Genomic DNA, 18,581 nt, shown 5'->3' on the forward strand with positions numbered 1-18,581 from the left:
GTTTTTACTTGGTTCTGCTGCCCCCCAGTGGCCAAGAAATCAGAAAGCCCAGGTTGATATGATATCATGATGCTCCTTCCATCAGAATTGTAATAGGTCAGGTTTATTATTGAGAAGGTTATAAAATAGCTTATCCATCATAACAGGCACACACCAAGATAGATTATTATGTTTTATTGAAAGGTTTAGGTCATTGTCTATACTTACTTTTGAATTGCAGCTTTAGAATTAGCCAGACAATTTACTCACTACTGGACACATTGGCTACGTTCACACCGCAAGTCTTAATGCTTAATTTGGATTTTTTGCTCAGATCCAGTTTTTTGGTTGGCTGTTCACATTAGCTACCTTTTAAAATGTGGCCTATATCAGATTCCAGTGTGAAGTGTTTGCGGTTTCGAACTGACCCGCATGCGCAAAAGAGCAATGACATCAGACGCAGCCCGCTGTTGCATTAAAGTTAGGGAGGTTAAGGAGGAAGTAAGCACTTTTATTTTTAAAAATGTTTTTACAATGGCAGCCCTAACATTAATGAGCAGCTGCTGAGGAGGAGACGATTACGGTATGATCCTTCTAGTTTTGATTGAATTGAAGTATCTCCCCATACACTAACACCTCACTCTCCCTCCATTGACTTGCTCCATCACTGTTCTCTATTTTGTAGGCCTAGTCAAGTTTTTAATGTCGATGTAGATTGACATAAAAGTCGTATCAAATCCGCCTTGGTTGTTCACACTGTGGCCGCATTGAAAAAGAAAAAAAAAATCAATTCTGATTCAGGACCACATATGGAAGTGGTCAAAATGTGAAAAAAAAATTTGAGTGTTCACACTACTTCTGAAGTAGTCTGACCTGGTCACTTGGCCCCCCAAAAAAAAAAGATTTGGGCCACTTTTGCCTGCAGTTTGAACGTAGCCATTGACTGCACTCAGTTGCCAAATGCGTTTCTGACTTGTTGCCGTGTGTAGCTTCGGTCCTGAAGTCGACCCAAAGCTGGCTCTGTTTTGCTCTTACTGTAAGTGTAAACTAATAATACAAGCACTGCGTGCTCCTTACGGTCCATACAGTGAAATACTAGAGCAATGAAGAACAAAGAACCATTATCCCACATTGTTCATCTTACACTCATCACTATCGTCATCCTCATCCATCCACATCACACACACTTCATTTTTACACATTTAGGCACACACATATAGCACACGCACAAAGATGCACCTCTCAGCTCTCTGGATGCAACACCTTTTACTGTCACTGACAGTACCACACAAATGACGCTTATAAAAATAAAAAAAATGACAGAATATAGGTCGTCTGGAATGCAGACAGACATTTGGGTGTACAGCGAGCCAGACTGTGTGGGTATGAAAGATAAAAATATAGCATTTTCTATGGTTCATCCACAAAAGCCTTAAGTGAACTTCAATACATCCCAAACTCTGCTGCCCGCCTCCTCACCCACACCCACTCCCGTGACCACATTACCCCTGTCCTCCAGAATCTCCACTGGCTCCCTGTTCCCCAATGCATCCAGTTTAAAGTCCTCCTCCTTACTCACAAAGCCCTCCATAACCAGGCTGCTTCCTACCTCACAGACCTGCTTTTATTTATTTTATTTATTTTATTTTTATTTTATTTATTTTGTTCCACTTGCTTTTAACATGCTTGTTTTATGTGTTGGTTTTATTCCTTTATCTGTTTTTTATGTGCTGATTTTACTGTAAAGTGTCTTTGAGTACATGCAAAGCACAAAATAAATTAAATGTATTATTATTATTATTATTATTATTATTATTATCATTATTATTATTATTATTATTAAAAACAAGAGACACAGACGTATTGCGAGACTGCTACTGTAATGTTCGGACTGTGGGGGGGGGGGGGTTGTGTGTGTGTGTGTGTGTGTGTGTGTGTGTGTGCATGGCGCGTGCGTGTGTCTAGTGGCAGCAAAACAGAACATATGTAATCAGTCGGTTTGCCTTGAAGTCAAAAGAAGATGAGTTTATAGATTTTCTTTGACTGCACCATCTGTCTCCAAAATATAAGGAGCACATGTGCAAGCATGCGTGCACCCCCACACACACACACACACACACACACACAACACACACACACACACACACACACACACACACACACACACACACACACACACACACACACACACACACAAGTGCTTTGGTTCAAGAGGAAAGTCCTAAATTCATCCAAAAAAAACATATGGTACACATTCATTCTTCTGAGTAATTGCTCAACCACTCAACTGAAGACTCACTGACATCTGCTTCAGTGTGACAGTTGTCAGAATGTTTTGGCCAAAAACAAAGACCATCTACGCAGCTGGTTACTTCAATAACATCATAGAAAATTCTATATAGTTTGTTACTACTGGTGTATGTCGGTCAGCTAGTCGATCTGTCCACCACTCTGGTCCAGTCTGAAATATCTAGAGCTGCAAAGGTTTATCGGTTAATCAATTAGTTGTCAACTATTTCGATAATCCATTAATCGTTTTGAGTCATTTTCTATGAAAAAGAAGATTAAAATTCCTGACATTTGATAGACCAAATAACTAATTGATTAATCAAGAAAATAACCAACGGATTAAAGCGTAACTCTCGCCAAAATGCATTTTGTGAATGTACCTGTGTCAAACTTTCATTTAAAAGCATATTTAGGACGGAAGCGCCACTTTTAAGATTTACCGTATTTTAGTTTTTCGGTCAAATGGCCTTTTGAATGGGAGTGGTAGGGGCACTTTTATGCTAGCCTCAAAATAGCTATTTTTAAAACACTAACAAGGCTCAACACAACATGAAACTATGCTCGAAGTATCACAGGGGCTCTACACCTTAACGAAAGCACTGACAACATTGTTTGTGTACCCAGAGTTTACTAAAAAGAAAGGTTTTGAACAACTCACCGTAGCGCTCGTTGTTTCCAGCCGCAGCCATTTTATCAGTCAAAAACAAACAATCGATTTCCGAATGCAACGTAACAGGGAGGAGAGTAAAGGCGGAAAGCTCCTAAAGCTTAGTTCCATGTAAATGCACGGATAGGTCGTTATTTTGTCGTTATTGAAAAATAACATTGACCTTGTAGTTGAAAAAGGAGCCTCATATGGAGTCTGTTCATTCGCATTCGGATATCGACTCGTTTTGACTGCCGAGGCGGTAGTGGCCGGAAACAACAACAACAACGGCGGTGAGTTGCTCAAAACCTTTTTTAGTAAATCTGTGTACACAAAGAATGTTGTCAATGCTTGCGTTAAGGTGTAGAGCTCCTGGTGATACTTGAAGCAAAGTTTCATGTTGAGTCGAGCCTTCTTAGTATTTCTAAAATAGCTATTTTGAGACTAGTATGAGAGTGCCCCTAGCTCTCCCATTCAAAAGGTCATTTGACCCAAAAACGAGAATACGGTGAATCTTAAAAGTGGCGATTCGGTCCTAAATATGCTTTTAAACTAAAGTTTGACTCACGTACATTCACAAAAATACCCTAGGATGCATTTTGGTGAGAGTTAGGCTACACTTTAAATCGACAATGAAAATAATTGTTAGTTGAGAAATATCTTAACAAATTTTGGATGGATTGCAATGACATTTTAGACATTCACGCTCCTCAGAGGATGAATCTATATCAGTTTGGTGATCCCCTGACTTTTTGTCTAACTTGATCATCAGGTCAACATTTCTTTTCTTTCAGCGCCGCAATGAGGTTGACATTTGTGGTTTTTAGTGAAATGTCTAAACAACTATTGGAGGCATTCCTATGAATTTTGGCTCAGACATTCATGTTCCACTCAGGATGAATTATAATAACTTTTGTGATCCCCTGACTTTTTGTATCACTTGATCATCAGGTCAACATTTCCATTTTTCTGTTTATAACCAAATACCTGCAAAACAAATGATATTCCCATCAGCCTCAGTACTTTGTGTTCAGTGTTAGCAAATTAGCGAAGGTTAACATGCTTACAAACCAAAATAAGATGGGGAACATGGTAAACATTATACCTGCTAAACATCATGTTTGTTCATTCATTGTCATTGTGAGCATGCTTGCCATGCTAGCATTAGCATTTGGCTCAAAACACTGCTTGGGCAGAATAGATAAGTGGTGTAGTCAGACCATACTCCAGCACAGACTGTTGAGATAGCTCTGGCAATGGGAGACTAGCTAGTCACTGATCAATGGGACGATTAGAAATGCTAAACATTTGTCGTGCGGCATTCCCGGCCTACCAATTTTGGGCAGTTTATAATAAAAGTTTATTAAAATAAAACTCATAACATGTTTTAAATTTAGGAGAAGCATTCTTGTAATATCAAAACATTCAAGAGATGCTAGCTCTGTGTTAAAGAGATTTATTGGATTGAAGACATTTTTGACTCTGTCATTTATCGCCTGAGCATTTTGATCCAGATACGTTGTGTATCTTGAAGGCAGGGCCTCAGCTGCATTCTGCGGAGTGCTGGATCACTGTCATTGCTCTGGCTGCTTAGACAGCAGATAGTATCTGGGCTCACGCACCTCTCTCTGAGGTATTTGAGACGTTCTGACCTTTTGGTGGCCACTTAAAACTTTTAGACAAGGAGCTTATTGACTGTCAGCAATGATTTATGTTAGTAAAGACAGAGTGGGAGGAGGGAGGGACTGAGAAAAGAGGATGGAGAGGAACAAACATTAAATAAACTGTTAACACCTCTGTATTTTTTATAATAAAAAAATCCTTAAAAAGGGGCGATAAAATGATTATATACGGTATTTCACTGTTCCTTAGGGTATGTAACATTGGTTGGGCTGAAAATGGCCCGGGTGCTGTTCTATGCGCCCTAATGCAACCCTGTGAAATAGCCCTCGAATAAGGGGTGGCCTCTAGCTCACCCAGTAAGAGCGTTCGCCCCATGTTAGCTGAGTCCTGCAGCGGCGTGGGTTCGAATCCGACCCTCTGCCCTTTGCTGCGTGTCATCCCCCATCTCTCTCCCCCTTTCTGGTCTATCCACTGTCATTAACCCTTGTGTGGTATTACATAATCCTTGTGTGGTCCTTCGGGTCACTGGGACCCGAAGGACCACACAAGGATTATGTACTTCCCTTTACTTTGTTGAGAATTGCTCTCTAAACCCTGTTTGTGTAAAGTAAGTAAGTAAAGTTTATTTCTAGAACACATTTAAACACAGTTTAAGCTGACCAAAATGCTGTACAAACAAGAACTAAGGTGCTGTATTAACCCCTGTTTAGAGAGCAATTCTCAACAAAGTAAACGGAAGTACATAATCCTTGTGTTGTCCTTCGGGTCACTGGGACCCGAAGGACAACACAAGGGTTAAAGGGAAAAGCCCCAAAAAATAATCTTTAAAACAAAGAAAGAAAGAAATAGCCCTTGAATGAAACGAGAGGTTTTCTCCCTTATATGGTGAGCTCATGAATATTTAGATGAGCTGCGCACGAATTGGTTGGTTTACAACGAGCAAAGCTGCAGAGACACACACACACACACTGCGCAGTTGACGTCAACTATGAGCTTCGTTGGGATTCGCCCGTTTTCGGCTGCAGTTTCAAATTGTAAGATTTACATAGTCAAGAGGAGTGAATGGGAATTTGAGGTTCTCTGTATAACCATTTCACCCACAGAACTGTCGTTATTCAACTATGACAAGGTAAACTCGGTTTTGCATTCTATCACCCCTTTAAAAGGAAAAGAAAACCGGGAAGCTGCTTGCGCTACTTTGCACATGTGTTATTTAGCTTGGCTTGAACCATAGGAAAGGAATGTTTATGTGTATGGCATCTTTCAACAACAATGCAATTCAAAGTGTGTTACATACATCGGACAGGAAGTCATTAAGAAAATATATTTTAAAAAACAATATAAAAACATAAACAGGATTTTAAAAAGAGTACAACTAAATAAACAGCAATAGAAAAACTACAGTCCAGCTACAGTGCATTACAAAATAGGAATAGTCCCAAGTTTAACTTAAAGTGCTCATATTATGCTCATTTTCAGGTTCATAATTTTATTTAGAGGTTGTACCAGAATATGTTTATGTGGTTTAATTTTCAGAAAACACCATATATTTGTTGTACTGCACATTGTTGCAACACCTCTTTTCACCCTGTGTGTTGAGCTCTCGGTTTTAGCTACAGAGTGAGGCATCTCACTTCAGCGCAGTAAGCACTGCTAGCTAGTCAGAAGCAGAGTATAAGGGCGTGCCATGCTAGCAGCTAGGCGAGCATTATAACGTTCGTCACAGAAGTAAAGGCTGGACTAGAGTAGAGCTGTTTGGAGCAGTTTTCTGTCCCTTTGGGGTGGACTTTGGGCTTTTTCACTTTGTAAACCTATAACGTGCACAAAAAGATATATAACACAATAAAAGGAAAGGGGAAAGTCAGTCTCCAACTTTAGCGGCAGCTGGTTTGACCACGGAGATGTGAGTGACAGACAGCGAGCTTGACTGTTTCTGTGAGAGAAACACTGCAAGCTGCTACAGTTTGCATGTTGATTGCTAAGCACACCTACAGTGCCCTCCACAATTATTGGCACCCCTGTTTAAGATGGGGTCATGGACTTCTAAGAATTCTCCTTTTTTTTTAAACAACATAGAACCCAAATGCAAAAAAAGAGAAAAATCCAACCTTTTATTTAAGTACATTACTTTGGTGGTAAAAAGAAAATTACACATTTAGAAAAAAAAACTTGAAATCATGTGTCCCACAATTATTGGCACCCCTGATGTTAATACTTTGTACAACCCCCTTTTGCCATCAAGACAGCACTTAATCTCCTTCTATAACATTTCACAAGATTGGAGCACACAGAGAGAGGGATCTTTGACCATTCTTCTTTGCACAATCTTTCTAGATCATCCAGAGTCCTGGGTCCTCTCTCATGCACTCTCCTCTTTAGCTCACCCCACAGGTTTTCGATTGGTTTGAGGTCTGGGGACTGAGATGGCCATGGGAGGACCTTGAGTTTGTGACTGCTGAACCATTTTTGTGTAGATTTTGCCACATGTTTAGGATCATTATCCTGCTGAAAGACCCAGTGACGACCCATCTTCAGCTTTCTGGCAGAGGCCATCAGGTTTTTATTTAAAATGTCCTGGTAGTTCAAAGCATTCATAATGCCATGCACCCTAACAAGGTTCCCAGGGCCTTTGGAAGAGAAACAGCCCCAAAGCATCACAGATCCTCCACCATACTTCACGGTGGGCATGAGGTGCTTTTCGGCATACTCATCTTTTGTTTTACGCCAGACCCACTTAGAGTGTTTGTTGCCAAAAAGCTCAATCTAAGTCTCATCTGACCAAAGCACACAATCCCAGTTGAAGTCCCAGTGCCACTTAGCAAACTCCAGACGTTTACGTTTGTGAGTGTTAGTGAGAAAAGGCTTTTTCCTTGCATGCCTCCCAAACAGCTTGTTGGCATGTAGAGAGCGTCTGATGGTTGTTTTGGAGACTTCGTGACCCCAAGATGCCACTCTTTGATGCAATTCTGTGACAGTGAGCTTAGGACTTTTTTTTACTTCTCTTACCATCCTCCTCACTGTGCGTTGTGGCAAGATAAACTTGGGACCTCTTCCAGCCTTGTTTGTCACTGTTCCAGTTGTTTTAAACTTCTTAATGATTCCTCTGACTGTAGATACGGGCGAGTTAAGGCGAGTGGCTATTTTCTTGTAGCCATTGCCTGACTTATGAAGGTCGACACACATCTGCCTTACTTGAATTGTGTGTTCTCTTGTCTTTGCCATGTTGACAAATGGGTAAGAGAATTAGGACTCTGTGTCACGTCATATTTATACCCCAGGGAAACAGGAAGTCATGAATTACTATTTAAAAGTTCCTAGATACCCTGACCAACTTTAGCAACTACAGAAAAATATATTTTGAAAAAAATCAATTAAATTTTTCAGCGCAATTGTTAGGGGTGCCAATAATTGTGGGACACATGATTTCAAGTTTTTTTTTTCTAAAATGTGTGATTTTTTTTTTTACCACCAAAAGGTTAAAAAAAAAGGTTGGATTTTTCTCTTTTTTTGCATTTGGGTTCTATGTTGCTTAAAAAAAAAGGAGAATTTTTAGAAGTCCATGACCCCATCTTAACCCTTGTGTTGTCCTTCGGGTCCCAGTGACCCGAAGGACAACACAAGGATTATGTACTTCCCTTTACTTTGTTGAGAATTGCTCTCTAAACAAGGGTTAATACAGCACCTTAGTTCTTGTTTGTACAGCAATTTGGTCAGCTTAAACTGTGTTTAAATGTGTTCTAGAAATAAACTTTACTTACTTACTTTACAAGAAACAGGGTTTAGAGAGCAATTCTCAACAAAGTAAAGGGAAGTACATAATCCTTGTGTGGTCCTTCGGGTCACTGGGACCCGAAGGACCACACAAGGGTTAAACAGGGGTGCCAATAATTGTGGAGGGCACTGTAACTCATTACAAGCTCAGACTTGTGGAGTACATCTATATATATATATGTATATATATGTATATATATATATATATATATATGTTATATATATATATATATATATATATATATATATATATATATATATATATATATATATATATATATATATATAGTTGGTGCAGTTTGAGGTCGGATCACGTTCTCACCACAAACTGCTCCAGAGTTAGTTTGAAGAGTTGTTAGAGTGCACGTCGGAGAATAGCGCGGTCACTCGGTAGAAAAAGGGAGAAAGGAAAAAGAGACGCTATCCGGATGATAAGCCAGTTGAGATCGTGTGTGTACGTCCTTGAGCACTGTAAGTCGTATAACTTATGTTGGCAGTTCATTTAAGCCTGGTCTTGCAAATTTAAGTTAACTGGTGATTTTCGTTGTTTGTGTTCTTCACCTGCGAGCTAAATTGCACGTGGCTGTTGATTCGATATAATAGCGATTGCTCAACACCCTTGCTCACGTTTGTATTTTAGGTGCATTATTTACATGTGTGGGGGAGTGGGGGAGGTGTGTGTCTTCAACAGGGGGTCCGTGACCCCTAGGGGGTCCTCAGAGTTACTACAGGGGGGCCGCCAAAATATCTTAAAAAAAAAAATGTATAGATTATTTTTTCAAAAATGAAATATGTTTGAAAATATACATCAACATGAATCTAACATATTACATAATAGCAATGATAAATTGGGCTGTTTGTGAGAACAAAAAATACATGTGTATATGTACATATTGGATTTAAGCTTACAATAGGTAAGGTAGCCACTATGGTAGCCATACAGTTAGGCTCAAAGATTCACTGTGCCTTCCACATTTATGTTTAACGTTAAAACATGTATAAATGATGTATAAATAATATCCATTTATTTTCATCCATTCGGACCAGTTTAATATGCAACTCAATTGTTTACAATATATGCAGTAGGGGGTCCCTACTTGGTCTCTCTTTGAGCTAAGGGGTCCCTGGCCTAAAAAACGTTGAAGACACCTGTCTTATTGCGATTCAACTGAACTAAGCGAGAGGTGTGAAAGCGCATAATGGGAGTAGTAGGAGTGGGGCAAGGACCCTGTCTGTCCTGTTTAATCAGTCTGAACCTTCTGTTCACCAGCACCATGTGACCACAGAGTGTTTTCTTTTTATCATTCACTTAGAAAAGCGTAGAAGAGTGTTTAAACTAGTGGTGTGGAGTTTACTCATGCCATCGACCATGTAGCAGTTACAACGAGGAAGCTTGACTGGACAAACCTCAGGCAATAAAATATGTACAGAAACTGAAAATGACTTTGGTCTCTGTTCCTCTTACACTATTTCTCTTGCTTTCTGTCTCTCTGACTTTCTCGTCCTCTGTCCATGTTTTTATGTGATTCAGTAAGAAATTCACTAAAGAAAAACCTTTTTTCTATGTCTCAAATGTTGTTACTGTTGCAACACACTGTACGTCAGGGCTTTTTCTTAGAGGTCTTCCCATAGCTCCAGAATGTAAAAGGCTTTGATTTCAAAATCATTTGACATTCAGCAGTGACTATTTGTTGTTTTATTCATAATTATGTTCTAGAAACATACACTGTTTCTTTCCAACCTATTTTTAATATCCTTACTTTCTACTTTTTTACTGCTGTCATGGTCTCTGTCTATGTAATCTTGCATTGCTGTGGAGTAAGGTCTGGCTACACCACACATATCCTGGGATAGGAGGAAGAAAGAAAAAAAAAAAAAAAAAAAATCGCTCTGGGTTGTTTGCATTTCTTTAAACCAATCACAACCGTCTTGGGGGATTCTACACTCCACACACAGTGACGCTGACTCTGCAAAATGGTCTCGGAAAGGAACTTGTCCTGCTAAAGAATACGCCACATACAATATTGAATGAACTGTTCACAAAAGACAGTAAGGTGAGTTACTTAAATTAGCTGGATATATGGTTAAATTAGGGCTGTCCCAAACGATTATTTTTTTAAACGATTAATCTAGCGATTATTTTTTCAATTAGTCGACTAATCTAATGATTCATTTTTCAATTAGCGATTATTATCCCATTGCTCAGTTATTAACAATTTACACAAAACAAATTTCAATAAGGTTCAAATCTCTATTTATTAAAATTGAACACTGCACTGTTCAAATAAAATAAATTTGTAGTGCAACCTACAAATATAAATATAAATATATATATATATATATATATATATATATATATATATAAAAATAAACAACAATGACGATAATATCGTCATTGTTAACGATGTGCAAATTGACATTATCGAGTATTTAAATTACTTTAAAAAAAACACTTCAAAACACGCATTGGAACGCTACACATTCACTCATGTCAACAAAGATGGCGGCGCGCTACTTGCTCTCCTGTCGGTGTATACAAGTACTGCAACACTGAACTAATCAATATAGGACTATGATACAACACAGCTGTTACGAGAGCCTTCCAGGCGGCTCATAACATCCCGGAGGAAATAGCCAGACCGGGCGCTCCAGGTTGTTGTCGGCGCTAGCACACTGAGCTAGCTACCGGCAGGATGAGAAAATAACTCTGGCAAGACCAGAGGCGGAGGACTGCATTTTTGTGCACAATGTATAGAGTACCGACCGCAGGATCGTTGCCCAGCACGGCTCACCTGACCTGGAGCCCTGTCGGTAATATACAGGCCATTTTATTTACCACAAAAATAGCACACTGCCGTGTGTTCAATGTTCCTACACTAGTTCAATTAGTATTAGTATAGTATTAGTATTTTGTCTTTGAATTGTTTTTACTTGAATACTTAAATTTTAAAGAAAATAAATAAGAACTGTTTTCATTCAACATTGTGCCCATTATCATCATCAGTGATTAAGTAAATCAGACTTTTAAAAACACATTTTTAAAAGGATATCGTCTAATTATCGTTATCGTCAAAATATTTTTAGTTTTTTTTGTCCATATCGCCCACCCCTAATAAATATAAATATACATACACACATTACAGGCCAAAAGTTTGGACACACCTTCTCATTCAATGCGTTTCCTTTATTTTCATGACTATTTACATTGTAGATTCTCACTGAAGGCATCAAATCTATGAATGAACACATATGGAATTATGTACTTAATCCATCCATCCATCCATCTTCATCCGCTTATCCGGTTTCGGGTCACGGGGGCAGCAGCTCCAGCAGGGAACCCCAAACTTCCCTTTCCCGAGCCACATTAACCAGTTCCGACTGGGGGATCCCGAGGCGTTCCCAGGCCAGGTTGGAGATATAATCCCTCCACCTAGACCTGGGTCTTCCCCGAGGCCTCCTCCCAGCTGGACGTGCCTGGAACACTTCCCTAGGGAGGCACCCAGGGGGCATCCTTACCAGATGCCCGAACCACCTCAACTGGTTCCTTTCGACGCGAGGGAGCAGCGGCTCTACTCCGAGCTTCTCACCCTATCTCTAAGGGAGACGCCAGCCACCCTCCTGAGGAAACCCATTTCGGCCGCTTGCACCCTGGATCTCGTTCTTTCGGTCATGACCCAGCCTTCATGACCATAGGTGAGGGTAGGAACGAAAATTGACCGGTAGATCGAGAGCTTTGCCTTCTGGCTCAGCTCTCTTTTCGTCACAACGGTGCAATAAATTTAATGTAATACCGCACCCGCTGCGCCGATTCTCCAACCAATCTCCTGCTCCATTATCCCCTCACTCGCGAACAAAACCCCAAGGTACTTAAACTCCTTCACTTGGGGTAAGGACTCATTCCCTACCTGGAGTAGGCACTCCCATCGGTTTCCTGCTGAGAACCATGGCCTCAGATTTAGAGGTGCTGATCCTCATCCCAACTGCTTCACACTTGGCTGCGAACCGATCTAGTGAGTGCTGTGAGTGTACTTAACAAAAAAGTGTGAAATAACTGAAAACATGTCTTATATTTTAGATTCCTCAAAGTAGCCACCCTTTGCTTTTTTGATAGCGCTGCAAACCCTTGGTGTTCTCTCAATGAACTTCATGAGGTAGTCACCTGAAATGTTTTTTCACTTCACAGGTGTGTCTTGTCAGAGTTAATTAGTGGAATTCTTTCCCTTATTAATGGGGTTGGGACCATCAGTTGTGTTGTGCAGAAGTCAGGTTGATACACAGCCGACAGCCCTATTGGACAACTGTTAGAATTCATATTATGGCAAGAACCAATCAGCTAAGTAAAGAGAAACGAGTGGCCATCATTACTTTAACAAATGAAGGTCAGTCAGTCCGGAAAATTGCGAAAACTTTGAATGTGTCCCCAAGTGCAGTCGCAAAAACCATCAAGCGCTACAACGAAACTGGCTCACATGAGGACCGCCCCAGGAAAGGAAGACCAAGAATCACCTCTGCTGCTGAGGATAAGTTCATCCGAGTCACCAGCCTCAGAAATCGCAAGTTAACAGCAGCTCAGATTAGAGACCAGATGAATGCCACACAGAGTTCTAGCAGCAGACACATCTCTAGAACAACTAGACTGCGCGAATCAGGCCTTCATGGTCAAGTAGCTGCTAGGAAACCACTGCTAAGGAGAGGCAACAAGCAGAAGAGATTTGTTTGGGCCAAAAAACACAAGAAATGGACATTAGACCAGTGGAAATCTGTGCTTTGGTCTGATTAGTGCAAATTTGAGATCTTTGGTTCCAACCGCCGTGTCTTTGTGCGACGCAGAAAAGGTGAAGGGATGGATTCTACATGCCTGGTTCCCACCGTGAAGCATGGAGGAGGAGGTGTGATGGTGTGGGGGTGCTTTGCTGGTGACACTGTTGGGGATTTATTTAAAATTGAAGGCATACTGAACCAGCATGGCTACCACAGCATCCAGCAGCAACATGCCATCCCATCCGGTTTGCGTTTAGTTGGACCATCATTTATTTTTCAACAGGACAATGACCCCAAACACACCTCCAGGCTGTGTAAGGGCTATTTGACCAAGAAGGAGAGTGATGGAGTGCTGCACCAGATGACCTGGCCTCCACAGTCACCGGACCTGAACCCAATCAAGATGGTTTGGGGTGAGCTGGACCGCAGATTGAAGGCAAAAGGGCCAACAAGTGCTAAGCATCTCTGGGAACTCCTTCAAGACTGTTGGAAAACCATTTCCGGTGACTACCTCTTGAAGCTCATCAAGAGAATGCCAAGAGTGTGCAAAGCAGTAATCAGAGCAAAGGGTGGCTACTTTGAGGAATCTAAAATATAAGACATGTTTTCAGTTATTTCACACTTTTTTGTTAAGTACATAATTCCACATGTGTTCATTCATAGTTTTGATGCCTTCAGTGAGAATCTACAATGTAAATAGTCATGAAAATAAAGGAAACACATTGAATGAGAAGGTATGTCCAAACGTTTGGCCTGTACTGTATATATGGTAATGTTTAGAATCAGTGTCTTCCCTCGTATATCTGCTCACAGCTTCACCATGTCTCTCTTTTTGCCTGCTGCTCTCTCCCACCGTTTGTCTCTTTTCTGACTTACTTGATAATTTCCCCCCCATCTCTTAATCTCTTTATTTCTCTTTACCTCTCTATCCAGATCTCTTTGGCCTCCTTCTTTCCCTCTCCCTATTGAGACTGCTCTCCTCTTTCCTGTTCTCTCTGTTCTTCATAGTGAGTGTTCTACGCCTTGTCTAAACCTTCTCTGGAACTCCCTGCAGTGTGTGTGTGCACACACACACACACACACACACACACACACACACACACACACACACACACACACACACACACACACACACACACCTCTACTCATCTAGGACTATAGCAAAACAGGCACAGACACTCACAAGCTCACACACACTTTCAGGAATCAGCAAGTGAGCGACATGCATACACACGAACACACACTCAGCCCAGCAGTTGTCATGGCATTTGTATTAAATGGCTTAATGGAATTTCCTCTGCTGGTTAAAAAGGATTGAAATGCCACCGCAGGCATGATCACCAATCAATAAACCATTCTCAAAGCTGCCATTTTAGTGTGTGTGTGTGTGTGTGTGTGTGTGTGTGTGTGTGTGTGTGTGTGTGTGTGTGTGTGTGTGTGTGTGTGTGTGTGTGTGTGTGTGTGTGTGTGTTCAGGCCTAACTGGTGAAATTTTGTTCTGCCTCTGCAGTTCCATTTCGTTTTTTCATTCATTCCATTTTGTTCCATAAATGCCGCTAAACCGTGTTGATAAGATAAGATGAACTTTATTGATCTTCAAGAAAAACTGCAGCAGCAAAGAGAACAATCTCAAATTCGGTATATTGAAGTGTCTTCACTGTGTTCCTCTAGTGGGTTAAAGGAATTCTGTGGCTTTTCTGTAAAACTGGAAATTTACAGATTTGTGAATTTACATACATTGTAGGACAACTTAACCATTCATAGGTTGGTATTTATACAAGTACTGTTAAAGTAAGATATTTATTAACTTCCAAAGAAGCCTTAAGATCTAAAGAAAACACCTGAATGTTTTGAAAACATCTGCTTACTTTTCCACCAGTACGTACCATCACCTTGCCCACTTTTGTTCTAATCAGTATCATAATAATAGGAGTAGCGTGCCCTGCCGTTGTCATCACATAGAGACAAGATTAAATAAGTGTGAATTTGGGGATTCCAGAAAGATCAGTAATAATGTGGTAGAAATGTGCATAGGGACGTGGATTAAGGTGTAAATCTGATTTATTTAAGATAAATTCACACTGCCTTTGCAATGGCTTTCTGGCTTACATATTTGATCCTCTTAGTTTCACTTTAAAGTATTTCATTTTGGATTCTCCTCTGATCATTGCTACACTCTGGTATTCTCCTTAATTCTTTGCTGGCTGAGATCAGTGTGTCACTGAACTCCAACATGGCAATGAACACCCTCATTTCCCCAGAGAGAGCTTTGTGTGCCCCAATAATGGTACGTTTTTTTAGGCTTAACTGAAGGCATGAATTATTCTGTCAGTGAATCACATTGGACGTCCATGGTTTTGGAAGCCATGGGAGGTGATACGTGCAATTCAAGTCCAGGATAGATTTATTAGTTACGCCACCACAGCAGGGGTCTTCTGCAGCTGCTTTTGAAATACTTTTAATAGATGGTTCTTTTTCTCAATACTGTGTCCACGGTCTATAACTTGATGTGAGCCATGGACAGTGACCAGGACTGCTTAATGTTTAAACACTGTGTGCACATTCAGCGCAGTTCACTTTTGGCTGGATGTCCTGAACAGTGCCTGCCACTTGTCCATCAGCTTTTTAAGCTTATTGTCAGCTCCCATCTCTTTTGAGCTCAAGCCACTCTGAACAATGCCAGAGTTTTATAGAAAAGGGTCTAGGCACTTCTCTGTCCTTGCAGCCAAATAATAGTTTATAATTCCTTCAGCAGATCATGACTCTGCATATCAGGCAACTGAACTAAATTATTAGTTGATTAATTAAAAATGATGTTGAACTACTTTGATAATTAACTTAACTTTCCAGCCAAAGATGCCATACATTTTCTACGACTTAACATTTTTAGAATTGGGACTGTTTATCAGGGAATATCGAAGACTAGATGGGTCATAATTCTATTAACAAAATTGACATGGAAAAGAATTTGTATGTAAAAATTAAACAAATATAAAATGTAAATTGTGTATAAATATTCAGAATTCATTAAAATGGAGTTTTAAAATAAGATATATGAAAATTAAGTTGATTTCATTGCTTACATTTATTTCACGGTCTATTTATTAAATTTACTTTGGTGAGATATAGTTATAGGTTTTATATTTAAGAGAAAATCAGGTGAGACAAGCCTGTTCGTAAGCTAGGTTCTGGAGTGCTGTTTGCTTAATTTATAAAATGACAGCTCTAATTTCCAATCAAGTGACATTACAGGCACCAACACGAATACACACGCATGTGCTTGTTACACCCATAGACTGAATATACTGTCTATGGTTACACCAGGTAAAGGGCACACAGCAGCATACTGAATCTTCATCTGGCACTTCCTCATAACGGCACACACTCACACGCGGTGTTGGCAGTATGGCAGACACAACAGCAACAGTAGCAATAAACACAGGCACCATAACACCAGCCGAATCAAGCATACTAAACAAAAATGTGGCACAGCGGCCAAATAACAACACGCCTGGCAGAAGCAGCTACATTCACACATCCATTCTGAAGGCTCAAACAACAAACAGCAGCACATACATCCAAACCAAAGACGCCCAATAAAACTCGCTTAAATTGCTTACCTTTGATGTCTTCAATGATAATATTTCATAGTCCAATTATTCATCAGCCAGTTTTCTCTCAGGTGAATATTACCAAAGTTCAGTCTGTCACCATTGATGCCAAGCCAGACGTCCAGTAGGCTACTTTACCAAGTGATGAAAAGTGCCTCTTCTTTAACTGTACATTAAACCTCTGTATTTCCTCCACATCCGGGAAAGTTGGTGCCAGCAGGCTGTTTTGGTGCTAAATTAGCAGCTAACGCTACTTTACGTTTGTCTACCTACTGGCTGAATGGGAAAACGTTGAGAACGGCGAGTGAACGTACTCTCTTTCTCTCAGAGTTATTTTGTGAAAATTTAGCCACGTTTTGTCTTGTTACAGCTACTTCAGCACCATTAGAAGCAGCTAGCTAACGCTAGTAGCTTCCTCCGGGCTCCATTACTGACAGGAAATGATCATGCATGGGCACACTTGCTGAAGGTTTTTACCAAAATGTGACTATGGCAACTCAGAAACCGCTTGGCTACCACCAAGTGTTAAACAAGATCCAAACACAACAAAAACATTTTTTAGTTGTCACATTATCCTGCGGAATTATGAGAATTATCCTTTGACTGGTATGAATTTATCCATTAATTAATTCATAAATGTAATAACTGTAAAATGTCACAAAATACTGCCCAAGCCCAAGTGATGTCATCTAATCACTTTTTTTATGCAGTGGCGGAAGAAGTTACCACACTGGGAAAATACTCTAGGCTACTAGAGTATTTTTTATTTATTTTTTATTTGTAAAAGTATGTAAACAGTATCAGCAAAATGTATGAAAAGTAGCCTACTCATTCCGCAGACAAATGGCTTTCCTTTGAGAACCACGTAACTCTAAAAAGTCAATTTTTCATATGCTCAGAAAAACAGCCCAGTTTTCAGCTTTGTGAGATGTATTTTCTAGCTAATTCAATCGGGTTTATTTAGTTTAAGAAGTAGGACAATTTTCTTAATCCATAAAGGAACACTTAATCCTTCAGTTTATCAGAACACTTAAAATTTAAACTCTCCAAATCTGGAGATACATGGTTTTCACAGCTGTCAGACAAATGTAATGGAATACAAAATACAATATTTGCCTCTGAGATATAGTGTTGTAGAAGTAAAGTACATTGAATTTGTACTTCAGTACAGCACTAGAGTTAATTACATTCCACCACTGTTATTATGTGACCGGCACTTAAAGATATTAGTTAATGTTTTACATGAGACAGTAAAAAAAGCTGAAAATGTTCACAATATTTTACATTTTTGCTAAAAAAAACTATTCTATCAAATAGTTGCCAATTCATTTTCTGTCAGTCAGACTAATCTTTTTTATTTTTGTTTGTTAAAATGAATGACCATGTGCAGTGAAATCAGTGCAAAATGTATAAGTCGGACCTATTGCTATAAGAAACCGTTTTTATTGTGTCAGAAAAATGAGGTTTTGCTAAACAAGCCTTTGTTCCATTATTCAATTGAAATACTTGTTTTCTCTACTTTGCCATTTTTCTTTCAGCCAGTCCTCTCTGGACCCAGAGACAACTACTGTACATCTTCCCACATGTTTTGCAGCCAGGCCTGGCTTTTCCTGTTCAGCTCAGTTCATTTTTAATTTCTGTGAGCCTGTTTATTGGCATTTAATTAGACCTTACATAGTCAGCATCCCCACACTACATGTAAATCTGACATGGTGCTTATGTGGCTATCATTGGAGCGGAGCTGCAATTTATTATACTGCAACTAGTTTTCTTCCCACTAAAGTGTCTAGATGTTGGTTCACTGTCAAAACTGCAAGATCCATGCAAAATGGCTCAGGTGCACAGGTGGTGCAACAGTGATGGGTTTTGGATCCTTTCTGCCAGCAAAATTTGGCAGAAATT

The 18,581-nt window shown here is 39.9% G+C and overlaps 1 protein-coding gene across 8 annotated transcripts in view; it reads right to left on the minus strand.

Moving 5' to 3' along the window:
• LOC120550918 overlaps positions 1-17,147 on the minus strand; it is a 92,547-nt gene extending 75,400 nt beyond the window's left edge. For 4 of the 8 annotated variants that reach the window (XM_039787886.1, XM_039787885.1, XM_039787884.1 and 1 more), the window contains exon 1: positions 16,689-17,147. The gene's annotated coding sequence lies outside the window, so the exon portion shown is untranslated. The remainder of the gene's footprint in view (positions 1-16,688) is intronic. The other 4 variants (XM_039787890.1, XM_039787889.1, XM_039787887.1 and 1 more) reach the window with 1 other exon arrangement.
• Between the last annotated feature and the right edge of the window lie 1,434 nt (positions 17,148-18,581).

This window comes from Perca fluviatilis, chromosome 21 (assembly GCF_010015445.1).
Source record: "Perca fluviatilis chromosome 21, GENO_Pfluv_1.0, whole genome shotgun sequence".
NCBI classification, from domain to species: Eukaryota; Metazoa; Chordata; class Actinopteri; order Perciformes; family Percidae; genus Perca; species Perca fluviatilis.